We start from the raw sequence: 12,512 nt of genomic DNA on the forward strand, positions 1-12,512 counted from the left end.
ATGGTGGGTGGTTGGGGGTATTTATAGCCCCAACCACCAAACTAGCCGTTTGGTGGGACTGACTGTCGTATGGTGCACCGGACAGTCCGGTGCACACCGGACAGTCCGGTGCGCCAGCCACGCCACCAAAGCCGTTGGGTTCCGACCGTTGGAGCTCTGTCTTCTGGGCTCGCCTGGATGTCCGGTGGCGCACCGGACATGAACTGTAGAGTGTCCGGTGCGCCAGTGTGGGCGTGCCTGACTTCTGCGCGCGCTGGCGCGCATTCAATGCGCTGCAGGTAGCCGTTGGCGCCGAAGTATCCGTTGCTCCGTTGTCACACCGGACAGTCCGGTGAATTATAGCGGACTAGCCGTTGCGAATTCCCGAAGCTGGCGAGTTCCTGAGGCGCCGTTCCTGGGAGCACCGGACATTGTCCGATGTACACCGGACAGTCCGGTGAATTATAGTGGAGCGCCTCTGGATTTTCCCGAAGGTGACGAGTTTGACTGGGAGTCCTCTGGTGCACCGGACAGTCCGGTGCGCCAGACCAGAGGTGCCTCGGTTGTCCCTTTGCTCTTTTGTTGAACTCAATACTTTGTCTTTTTATTGGCTAAGTGTGAACCTTTGGCACCTGTATAACTTATACACTAGAGCAAACTAGTTAGTCCAATTATTTGTGTTGGGCAATTCAACCACCAAAATTATTTAGGAACTAGGTGTAAGCCTAATTCCCTTTCAATCTCCCCCTTTTTGGTGATTGATGCCAACACAAACCAAAGCAAATATGGAAGTACATAATTGAACTAGCTTGCATAATGTAAGTGCAAAGGTTGCTTGGAATTGAGCCAATATAACTACTCATAAGATATGCATGGATTGTTTCTTTGTTTTTAACATTTTGGACCACGCTTGCACCACATGTTTTGTTTTTGCAAATTCTTTTGTAAATCCTTTTCAAAGTTCTTTTGCAAATAGTCAAAGGTAAATGAGTAAGATTTTGCAAAGCATTTTCAAGATTTGAAATTTTCTCCCCCTGTTTCAAATGCTTTTCCTTTGACTAAACAAAACTCCCCCTTAATGAAATCCTCCTCTTAGTGTTCAAGAGGGTTTTGATATTAATTTTGAAATTATATCACAAGTGAGATACCAATTTGAAAATACTCTTTGAAAAACTAAAATTTTTGGAAATTTGGTGGTGGTGCGGTCCTGGTGCGGTCCTTTTGCTTTGGGCTCATACTCTCTCCCCCTCTGGCATGAATCGCCAAAAACGGAAACATTAGAGCCCTAAGAATTATTCTCTCCCCCTTTGGTTATAAATAAATGAGTGAGGATTATAACAAAGAGGGAGTCCTTTTGCTTTTGACTCTCCCCCAAAAGACGGAGAGATGCGCGGAGCGACGGCGAACGATGAGTTACGGAGTGGAAGCCTTTGTCTTCACCGAAGACTCCAATTCCCTTTCAATATACCTATGACTTGGTTTGAAATAGACTTGAAAACACATTAGTCATAGCACATGAAAGAGACATGATCAAAGGTATATAAATTAGCTATGTGTGCAAATTAACAAAAGAAGTTCCTAGAATCAAGAATATTTAGCTCATGCCTAAGTTTGTTAAAAGTTTGTTCATCAAGTGGCTTGGTAAAGATATCGACTAATTGATCTTTAGTATTAATGTAAGAAATCTCGATATCTCCCTTTTGTTGGTAATCCCTTAAAAAGTGATACCGAATGGCTATGTGTTTAGTGCGGCTATGCTCAACGGGATTATCCGCCATGCGGATTGCACTCTCATTATCACATAGAAGAGGAACTTTGGTTAATTTGTAACCATAGTTCCTAAGGGTTTGCCTCATCCAAAGTAGTTGCGCGCAACTGAGAGCACCTAGAGGGGGGGTGAATAGGTGATCCTGTAAAAACTTAACTTATAGCCACAAAAACTTGTTAAGGGTTAGTACAATAATTGCCAAGTGGCTAAGGAGGAGATCTTGCACAATACGACAATCACAAAGAATTCAACACAGAGTAGACACGGTGATTTATCCCGTGGTTCGGCCAAGTACAAAACTTTCCTACTCCACGTTGTGGCGTCCCAACGGACGAGGGTTGCAATCAACCCCTCTCAAGCGGTCCAAAGACCCACTTGAATACCACAGTATTTTGCCTTGCTTATCTTTATCCCACTTGCGAGGAATCTCCACAGATTGGAGTCTCTCACCCTTACACTTAAGATTCACAAAAAGCACGGAGTAAGAAAGGGAAGCAACACACACAAATCCACAGCGAAATGCGCACACACACGGCCAAGAATCGAGCTCAAAGACTATCTCACAGTTTCTCACAAGAACAGAGCTCGAATCACTTCGAATCACAAACGGATGCGCAAAGACTGAGTGTGGATGATCAAGAATGCTCAAGAGTTGCTTGGTTTTCTCCTCCATGCGCCTAGGGGTCCCTTTTATAGCCCCAAGGCAGCTAGGAGCCGTTGAGAGCAAATCTGGAAGGCTGATCTTGCCTTCTGTCGTCGGGCGCACCGGACAGTCCGGTGCACACCGGACACTGTCCGGTGCCCGATTTATTTCCATAAACAGCGCATCTGACCGTTGCTGTCTGTTGCAGATCCAGGCGCCGTTGGCGCACCGGACATGTCCGGTGCACACCGGACGGTCCGGTGCCCCATTCCGACCGTTGGCTCGGCCACGTGTCGCGCGCCGATCGTGCGGCCGACCGTTGGCCCGGCCGACCGTTGGCTCACCGGACAGTCCGGTGCACACCGGACAGTCCGGTGAATTTTAGCCGAAGTCGCCGGAGAAAAACCCGAGAGCGGCTGGTTTGCTCCGCGCTGGTCTGGCGCACCGGACACTGTCCGGTGCACACCGGACAGTCCGGTGCCCCAGCCCGAAGCAGCCCTCCACTCCTCTTCTTCTTCCTGTTTCTAACACTTAGACAAGAATATTAGTACACAAACCAATGTACTAAGGCTTAGAAACATACCTTAACTTGTGATTTGCACTTTGTTCATCCATGGGCATACTTTCACATTTAAGCACTTGTGTTTGCACTCAATCACCAAAATACTTAGAAATGGCCCAAAGGCACATTTCCCTTTCAATCTCCCCCTTTTTGGTGATTTATGCCAACACAACATAAAGCAAGTGGAACAAGTGCAAAACTACTTCAAATAAAAACTAACTTTGAGTTTTATTCAATTTTGGCATATATGGATCATCCTTTGCCACCACTTGGTTTGTTTTTGCAAATCAAACTCAAATCTCTATCTCTAAGTCAAACACACATGTTGAAGCATAAAGAGAGTTATTCCAAAGAAATTTGACCACGGATTTCAAAAACTCCCCCTTTTTCCCATAATCAACATTTCTCCCCACAAGAAGCCAACTTTTGACACAAGAGACAATACAAGAGTTTTGACAAACCAAAAGCTCTATTATACTTTTTCAAAATTTCTCAAGTGGTAGCTGATCCATTTATTGCTTTGGCCTTTATTTTCTCCCCCTTTGGCATCAAGCACCAAAACGGGATCAATCTTGGCCCTTTTAACCCCATTGCCTTACCAAAATCTTCACATGAGAACACAAAGGCAATAAGAGTCTAAAAATGAACTTGGAATAAGTTACCCTCTCATCGGAGTGCAGTGGAAGTCTTTCATGGTCCAAGTCCACCTTTTCCCTTTCAATCCTCCTTCGAGACTAAATCATCAAACTCAAGCACATGGTTAGTCTCAAAGGGTCAAGTTGTAACACATCTCCTCCTAAACATGTGCATCACTTCAGGGAGTGTTTGTACAACTTGAGCACCACAATAAGCAACAAAATGCAGAATGAACATGATCAAAGGCATAAACACATGTATGCTACATTTCAATCCAAGTTCCGCGAATCTAAGACATTTAGTTCACTACGCAGCCTGCAAAAGGTCTTCTCATCTAGAGGCTTGGTAAAGATATCGGCTAGCTGGTTTTCGGTGCTAACATGAAACACTTCGATATCTCCCTTTTGCTGGTGGTCTCTCAAAAAGTGATGCCGGATGTCTATGTGCTTTGTGCGGCTGTGTTCAACAGGATTTTCCGCTATGCGGATAGCACTCTCATTATCACATAGGAGTGGGACTTTGCTCAGATTGTAGCCAAAGTCCCTGAGGGTTTGCCTCATCCAAAGTAGTTGCGCGCAACACTGTCCTGCGGCAACATACTCGGCCTCAGCGGTGGATAGGGCAACGGAGGTTTGTTTCTTAGAGTTCCATGACACCAGGGACCTTCCTAAGAATTGGCACGTCCCCGATGTACTCTTCCTATCGACCTTACATCCAGCATAGTCGGAGTCTGAGTATCCAACTAAGTCAAAGGTAGACCCCTTTGGATACCAGAGCCCGAAGCAAGGCGTAGCAACCAAATATCTAAGAATTCGCTTTACCGCCACTAAGTGACACTCCTTAGGATCGGATTGAAATCTAGCACACATGCATACGCTAAGCATAATATCCGGTCTACTAGCACATAAATAAAGTAAAGACCCTATCATTGACCGGTATGCTTTTTGATCAACGGACTTACCTCCTTTGTTGAGGTCTGTGTGTCCGTCGGTTCCCATTGGCGTCTTTGCGGGCTTGGCGTCCTTCATCCCAAACCTCTTTAGCAGGTCTTGCGTGTACTTCGTTTGGGAGATGAAAGTGCCGTCCTTGAGTTGCTTCACTTGGAACCCAAGGAAGTAGTTCAACTCGCCCATCATCGACATCTCGAATTTCTGCGTCATCACCCTGCTAAACTCTTCACAAGACTTTTGGTTAGTAGAACCAAATATTATGTCATCGACATAAATTTGGCACACAAACAAATCACCATCACATGTCTTTGTAAAAAGAGTTGGATCAGCTTTCCCAACCTTGAAAGCATTAGCAATTAAAAAGTCTCTAAGGCATTCATACCATGCTCTTGGGGCTTGCTTAAGTCCATAGAGCGCCTTAGAGAGCTTACACACATGGTCGGGGTACCGTTCATCCTCGAAGCCAGGGGGTTGCTCCACGTACACCTCCTCCTTGATTGGCCCGTTGAGGAAAGCGCTCTTCACATCCATTTGGTACAACCTGAAAGAATGGTGAGCGGCATATGCTAGCAAGATACGAATTGACTCTAGCCTAGCCACAGGAGCAAAAGTCTCCTCAAAGTCCAAACCTGCGACTTGGGCATAACCTTTTGCCACAAGTCGAGCCTTGTTCCTCGTCACCACCCCGTGCTCGTCCTGTTTGTTGCGGAACACCCACTTGGTTCCCACAACATTTTGCTTCGGACGAGGCACCAGTGTCCAAACTTCATTGCGCTTGAAGTTGTTGAGCTCCTCCTGCATGGCCAACACCCAGTCCGGATCTAGCAAGGCCTCCTCTACCCTGAAAGGCTCAATAGAGGAGACAAAAGAGTAATGCTCACAAAAATTGACTAAACGAGATCGAGTAGTTACTCCCTTGCTGATGTCACCCAGAATTTGGTCGACGGGATGATCCCTTTGAATCATCGCTCGAACTTGGGTTGGAGGTGCCGGTTGCGCTTCTTCCTCCATCACGTGATCATCTTGTGCTCCCCCTTGATCACACGCCTCCTTTTGATGAACCTGTTCATCGTCTTGAGTCGGGGGATGCACCATAATTGAGGAAGAGGGTTGATCTTGCTCATCTTGTTCCTGTGGCCGCACTTCTCCAATCGCCATGGTGCGTATGGCGGCCGTTGGAACGTCTTCTTCATCTGCATCATCACAATCAACAACTTGCTGTCTTGGAGAGCCATTAGTCTCATCAAATACAACGTCGCTAGAGACTTCAACCAAACCCGATGATTTGTTGAAGACTCTATACGCCTTTGTATTTGAGTCATAACCTAACAAAAACCCTTCTACTGCTTTGGGAGCAAATTTTGAATTTCTACCCTTCTTCACAAGAATGTAGCACTTGCTCCCAAATACACGAAAGTACGATACATTGGGTTTGTTACCGGTTAGAAGCTCATATGACGTCTTCTTGAGGAGGCGATGAAGGTAGACCCTGTTGATGGCGTGGCAAGCCGTGTTCACGGCTTCCGACCAAAAACGCTCGGGAGTCTTGAACTCTCCAAGCATAGTCCTCGCCATGTCGATTAGCGTCCTGTTCTTCCTCTCTACCACACCATTTTGCTGTGGTGTGTAGGGAGCGGAGAACTCATGCTTGATCCCTTCCTCCTCAAGGAACTCCTCCACTTGAAGGTTCTTGAACTCGGACCCGTTGTCGCTCCTTATCTTCTTCACCTTGAGCTCAAACTCATTTTGAGCTCTCCTGAGGAAGCGCTTGAGGGTCCCTTGGGTTTCAGACTTATCCTGCAAAAAGAACACCCAAGTGAAGCGGGAAAAGTCATCAACAATAACTAGACCATACTTACTCCCTCCTATGCTCAGATAGGCGACGGGTCCGAAGAGGTCCATATGCAGCAGCTCCAGGGGTCTTGAAGTGGTCATCACATTCTTGCTGTGATGTGCTCCTCCCACTTGTTTACCTGCTTGACAAGCTGCACAAGGTCTATCTTTTTCGAATTGAACATTAGTTAGACCTATCACGTGTTCTCCCTTTAGAAGCTTGTGAAGGTTCTTCATCCCCACATGTGCTAAGCGGCGATGCCACAGCCAGCCCATGCTAGTCTTAGCTATTAAGCATGCATCTAGACCGGCCTCTTCTTTTGCAAAATCAACTAAATAAAGTTTGCCGTCTAATACACCCTTAAAAGCTAGTGAACCATCACTTCTTCTAAAGACAGACACATCTACATTTGTAAATAGACAGTTATATCCCATATTGCATAATTGACTCACAGATAGCAGATTATATCCAAGAGACTCAACTAAAAACACATTAGATATGGAGTGCTCATTAGAAATTGCAATTTTACCTAAACCTTTTACCTTGCCTTGATTCCCATCACCGAATATAATTGAATCTTGGGAATCTTTATTCTTGACGTAGGAGGTGAACATCTTCTTCTCCCCCGTCATATGGTTTGTGCATCTGCTATCGATAATCCAGCTTGAACCCCCGGATGCATAAACCTGCAAGGCAAATTTAGGCTTGGGACTTAGGTACCCAACTCTTGTTGGGTCCTACAAGGTTAGTCACAATTTCCTTAGGGACCCAAATGCAAGTTTTATCACCTTTGCATTTTGCCCCTAACTTCCTAGCAATTACTTTTCTATCCTTTCTACAAATTGCAAAGGAAGCATTCAAAGCACAATAAATTGTAGAGGGTTCATTCACTACTTTTCTATGAACATTTGCAACATTTCTTTTAGGAACAACATTTCTCCTAGTAACATTTCTATCATACACATAAGAAGAACTAGGAGCAAACATGGCATGAGAATCATAAACATATGAATCAAAAGCATCATAACTTCTATTTCTAGTTTGTCTTTTATCATGATACAAAAAGGCATGGTTCCTTTTAGCACTAGTAGCCATAGGGGCCTTCCCTTTCTCCTTGGCGGGAATGGGAGCCTTATGGCTTGTTAAGTTCTTGGCTTCCCTCTTGAAGCCAAGTCCATCCTTAATTGAGGGGTGTCTACCAACCGTGTAGGCATCCCTAGCAAATTTTAGTTTTTCAAAATCACTTTTGCTAGTCTTAAGTTGAGCATTAAGACTAGCCACTTCATCATTTAGTTTTGAAATTGAAACTAAGTGTTCACTACAAGCATTAACATCAAAATCCTTACACCTAGTGCAAATTGTAATTTTTTCAACACAAGAGTTACTTGCTACTTCTAGTTTAGCAGTTAAAACATTAATTTCACCTTTTAAAGAAGAAATGGTTTCATTACAAGTAGAAAGTTCACAAGAAAGTATTCCATTTCTTTTAACTTCTAGAGCAAGTGAATTTTGAGCACTAACAAATTTATCATGCTCTTCATATAAAAGGTCTTCTTGTTTCTCTAAGATTCTATCCTTTTCATTTAAGGCATCAATCAGCTCATTAATCTTAGCTATCTTAGTTCTATCCAATCCCTTGAATAAACTAGAGTAATCAATTTCATCCTCACTAGATTCATCATCACTAGAAGAATCATAAGTATTAGCATTACGAGTGATTACCTTCTTTTCCCTTGCCATGAGGCAAGTGTGATGCTCGTTGGGGAAGAGAGCCGATTTGTTGAAGGCAGTGGCGGCGAGTCCCTCATTGTCGGAGTCGGAGGAGGAGCAATCCGAATCCCACTCCTTGCCGAGATGCGCCTCGCCCTTGGCCTTCTTGTAATTCTTCTTCTTTTCCCTCTTGTTTCCCTGTTCCTGGTCACTGTCGTTATCGGGGCAGTTAGCGATAAAATGACCAATCTTACCGCACTTGAAGCATGAGCGCTTCCCCTTTGTCTTGTTCTTGCTTGGCTGCCCCTTGTGACCCTTCAGCACCGTCTTGAATCTTTTGATGATAAGAGCCATCTCTTCATCATTGAGCCCGGCCGCCTCGACTTGCGCCACCTTGCTAGGTAGCGACTCCTTGCTCCTTGTTGCCTTTAGAGCAATGGGTTGAGACTCGTGGAGTGGACCGTTCAACGCGTCGTCGACGTATCTTGCCTCCTTGATCATCATCCGCCCGCTCACGAATTTTCCAAGTACTTCTTCGGGCATCATCATCGTGTACCTGGGATTCTCACGAATATTGTTCACGAGATGAGGATCAAGAACGGTAAATGACCTGAGCATTAGGCGGACGACGTCGTGATCCGTCCAACGCGTGCTTCCGTAGCTCCTTATCTTGTTGATAAGGGTCTTGAGCCGGTTGTAAGTTTGAGTTGGCTCTTCTCCCCTTATCATGGCGAATCGTCCAAGCTCGCCCTCCACCAACTCCATCTTGGTGAGCATGGTGATGTCGTTCCCCTCGTGAGAAATCTTGAGGGTGTCCCATATCTGCTTGGCATTGTCCAAGCCGCTCACCTTATTGTACTCTTCCCTGCACAAAGATGCTAAGAGAACAGTAGTAGCTTGTGCATTTTTATGAATTTGTTTATTGATAAACATAGGGCTATCCGAGCTATCAAATTTTATTCCATTCTCTACAATCTCCCATATGCTTGGATGGAGAGAGAATAAATGACTACGCATTTTGTGACTCCAAAATCCGTAGTCCTCCCCATCAAAGTGTGGAGGTTTGCCAAGAGGAATGGAAAGCAAATGTGAATTCGAACTATGTGGAATACGAGAATAATCAAATGAAAAGTTCGAATTGACCGTCTTCCTGTAGTCGTTGTCGTCGTCCTTTTGGGAAGAAGAGGACTCATCGCTGTCGTAGTAGACGATCTCCTTGATGCGTCTTGTCTTCTTCTTCTTCCCATCTTTTCGCTTGTGGCCTGAGCCCGAGTTGTTGGACTTGTCATCCCTTGGCTCGTTGACGAAAGACTCCTTCTCCTTGTCGTTGATCACAATTCCCTTCCCCTTAGGATCCATCTCTTCGGGCGGTTAGTCCCCTTTCTTGAAGAGAACGGCTCTGATACCAATTGAGAGCACCTAGAGGGGGGGTGAATAGGTGATCCTGTAAAAACTTAACTTATAGCCACAAAAACTTGTTAAGGGTTAGTACAATAATTGCCAAGTGGCTAAGGAGGAGATCTTGCACAATACGACAATCACAAAGAATTCAACACAGAGTAGACACGGTGATTTATCCCGTGGTTCGGCCAAGTACAAAACTTGCCTACTCCACGTTGTGGCGTCCCAACGGACGAGGGTTGCAATCAACCCCTCTCAAGCGGTCCAAAGACCCACTTGAATACCACAGTATTTTGCCTTGCTTATCTTTATCCCACTTGCGAGGAATCTCCACAGATTGGAGTCTCTCACCCTTACACTTAAGATTCACAAAAAGCACGGAGTAAGAAAGGGAAGCAACACACACAAATCCACAGCGAAATGCGCACACACACGGCCAAGAATCGAGCTCAAAGACTATCTCACAGTTTCTCACAAGAACAGAGCTCGAATCACTTCGAATCACAAACGGATGCGCAAAGACTGAGTGTGGATGATCAAGAATGCTCAAGAGTTGCTTGGTTTTCTCCTCCATGCGCCTAGGGGTCCCTTTTATAGCCCCAAGGCAGCTAGGAGCCGTTGAGAGCAAATCTGGAAGGCTGATCTTGCCTTCTGTCGTCGGGCGCACCGGACAGTCCGGTGCACACCGGACACTGTCCGGTGCCCGATTTATTTCCATAAACAGCGCATTTGACCGTTGCTGTCTGTTGCAGATCCGGGCGCCGTTGGCGCACCGGACATGTCCGGTGCACACCGGACGGTCCGGTGCCCCATTCCGACCGTTGGCTCGGCCACGTGTCGCGCGCCGATCGTGCGGCCGACCGTTGGCCCGGCCGACCGTTGGCTCACCGGACAGTCCGGTGCACACCGGACAGTCCGGTGAATTTTAGCCGAAATCGCCGGAGAAAAACCCGAGAGCGGTTGGTTTGCTCCGCGCTGGTCTGGCGCACCGGACACTGTCCGGTGCACACCGGACAGTCCGGTGCCCCAGCCCGAAGCAGCCCTCCACTCCTCTTCTTCTTCCTGTTTCTAACACTTAGACAAGAATATTAGTACACAAACCAATGTACTAAGGCTTAGAAACATACCTTAACTTGTGATTTGCACTTTGTTCATCCATGGGCATACTTTCACATTTAAGCACTTGTGTTTGCACTCAATCACCAAAATACTTAGAAATGGCCCAAAGGCACATTTCCCTTTCAGCAACAATGGCCTGCGGCAATGTACTCAGCTTCGGAGGTAGAAAGAGCTACGAAATTTTGCTTCTTTGAAGCCCAAGACACCAAGGATCTTCCCAAGAACTGGCAAGTCCCCGATGTGCTCTTTCTATTGATTTTACACCCTGCCCAATCGGCATCCGAATAACCAATCAAATCAAAAGTGGATCCCCTAGGATACCAAAGCCCAAACTTAGGAGTATAAACTAAATATCTCAAGATTCGTTTTACGACCGTAAGGTGAGCTTCCTTAGGGTCGGCTTGGAATCTTGCACACATGCATACGGAAAGCATAATATCCGGTCGAGATGCACACAAATATAGCAAAGAACCTATCATCGATCGGTATACCTTTTGATCAACGGATTTACCTCCCTCGTCGAGGTCGAGATGCCCATTGGTTCCCATGGGTGTCTTGATGGGTTTGGCATCCTTCATTCCAAACTTGCTTAAAATGTCTTGAGTGTACTTCGTTTGGCTTAGGAAGGTGCCTTCTTGGAGTTGCTTCACTTGAAATCCTAAGAAATACTTCAACTCCCCCATCATAGACATCTCGAACTTTTGTGTCATGATCCTACTAAATTCTTCACATGTAGACTCGTTAGTAGACCCAAATATAATATCATCAACATAAATTTGGCATACAAACAAGTCATTTTCAAGAGTTTTAGTGAATAGAGTAGGATCGGCCTTTCCGACTTTGAATCCATTAGTGATAAGGAAATCCCTAAGGCATTCATACCATGCTCTTGGGGCTTGCTTGAGCCCATAAAGCGCCTTAGAGAGTTTATAGACATGGTTAGGGTACTCACTATCTTCAAAGCCGGGAGGTTGCTCAACGTAGACCTCTTCCTTGATTGGTCCATTGAGGAAGGCACTTTTCACGTCCATTTGATAAAGCTTAAAGCCATGGTAAGTAGCATAGGCCAATAATATGCGAATTGACTCAAGCCTAGCTACGGGTGCATAGGTTTCACCGAAATCCAAACCTTCGACTTGGGAGTATCCTTTGGCCACAAGTCGAGCTTTGTTTCTTGTCACCACACCATGCTCATCTTGCTTGTTGCGGAAAACCCACTTGGTTCCTACAACATTTTGGTTAGGACGTGGAACTAAATGCCATACCTCATTCCTAGTGAAGTTGTTGAGCTCCTCTTGCATTGCCACCACCCAATCCGAATCTTGTAGTGCTTCCTCTACCCTGTGTGGCTCAATAGAGGAGACAAAAGAGTAATGTTCACAAAAATGTGCAACACGAGATCTAGTGGTTACCCCCTTATTAATGTCGCCGAGGATGGTGTCGACGGGGTGATCTCGTTGGATTGCATGGTGGACTCTTGGGTGTGACGGTCTTTGTTCTTCATCCTCCTTGTCTTGATCATTTGCATCTCCCCCTTGATCATTGCCGTCATCTTGAGGTGGCTCATTTGCTTGATCTTCTACTTCATCAACTTGAGCTTCATCCTCATTTAGAGTCGGTGGAGATGCTTGCGTGGAGAAGGATGGTTGATCTTGTGTATTTGGAGGCCCTTCGGATTCCTTAGGACACACATCCCCAATGGACATGTTCCTTAGCGCGATGCATGGAGCTTCTTCTTCACCTATCTCATCAAGATCAACTTGCTCTACTTGAGAGCCGTTAGTTTCATCAAACACAACGTCACAAGAGACTTCAACAAGTCCTGAGGACTTGTTAAAGACTCTATATGCCCTTGTGTTTGAGTCATATCCTAGTAAAAAGCCTTCTATAGTTTTAGGAGCAAATTTAGA

This window comes from Zea mays, chromosome 9 (genome assembly GCF_902167145.1).
Source record: "Zea mays cultivar B73 chromosome 9, Zm-B73-REFERENCE-NAM-5.0, whole genome shotgun sequence".
In the NCBI taxonomy this organism is placed as follows: Eukaryota; Viridiplantae; Streptophyta; class Magnoliopsida; order Poales; family Poaceae; genus Zea; species Zea mays.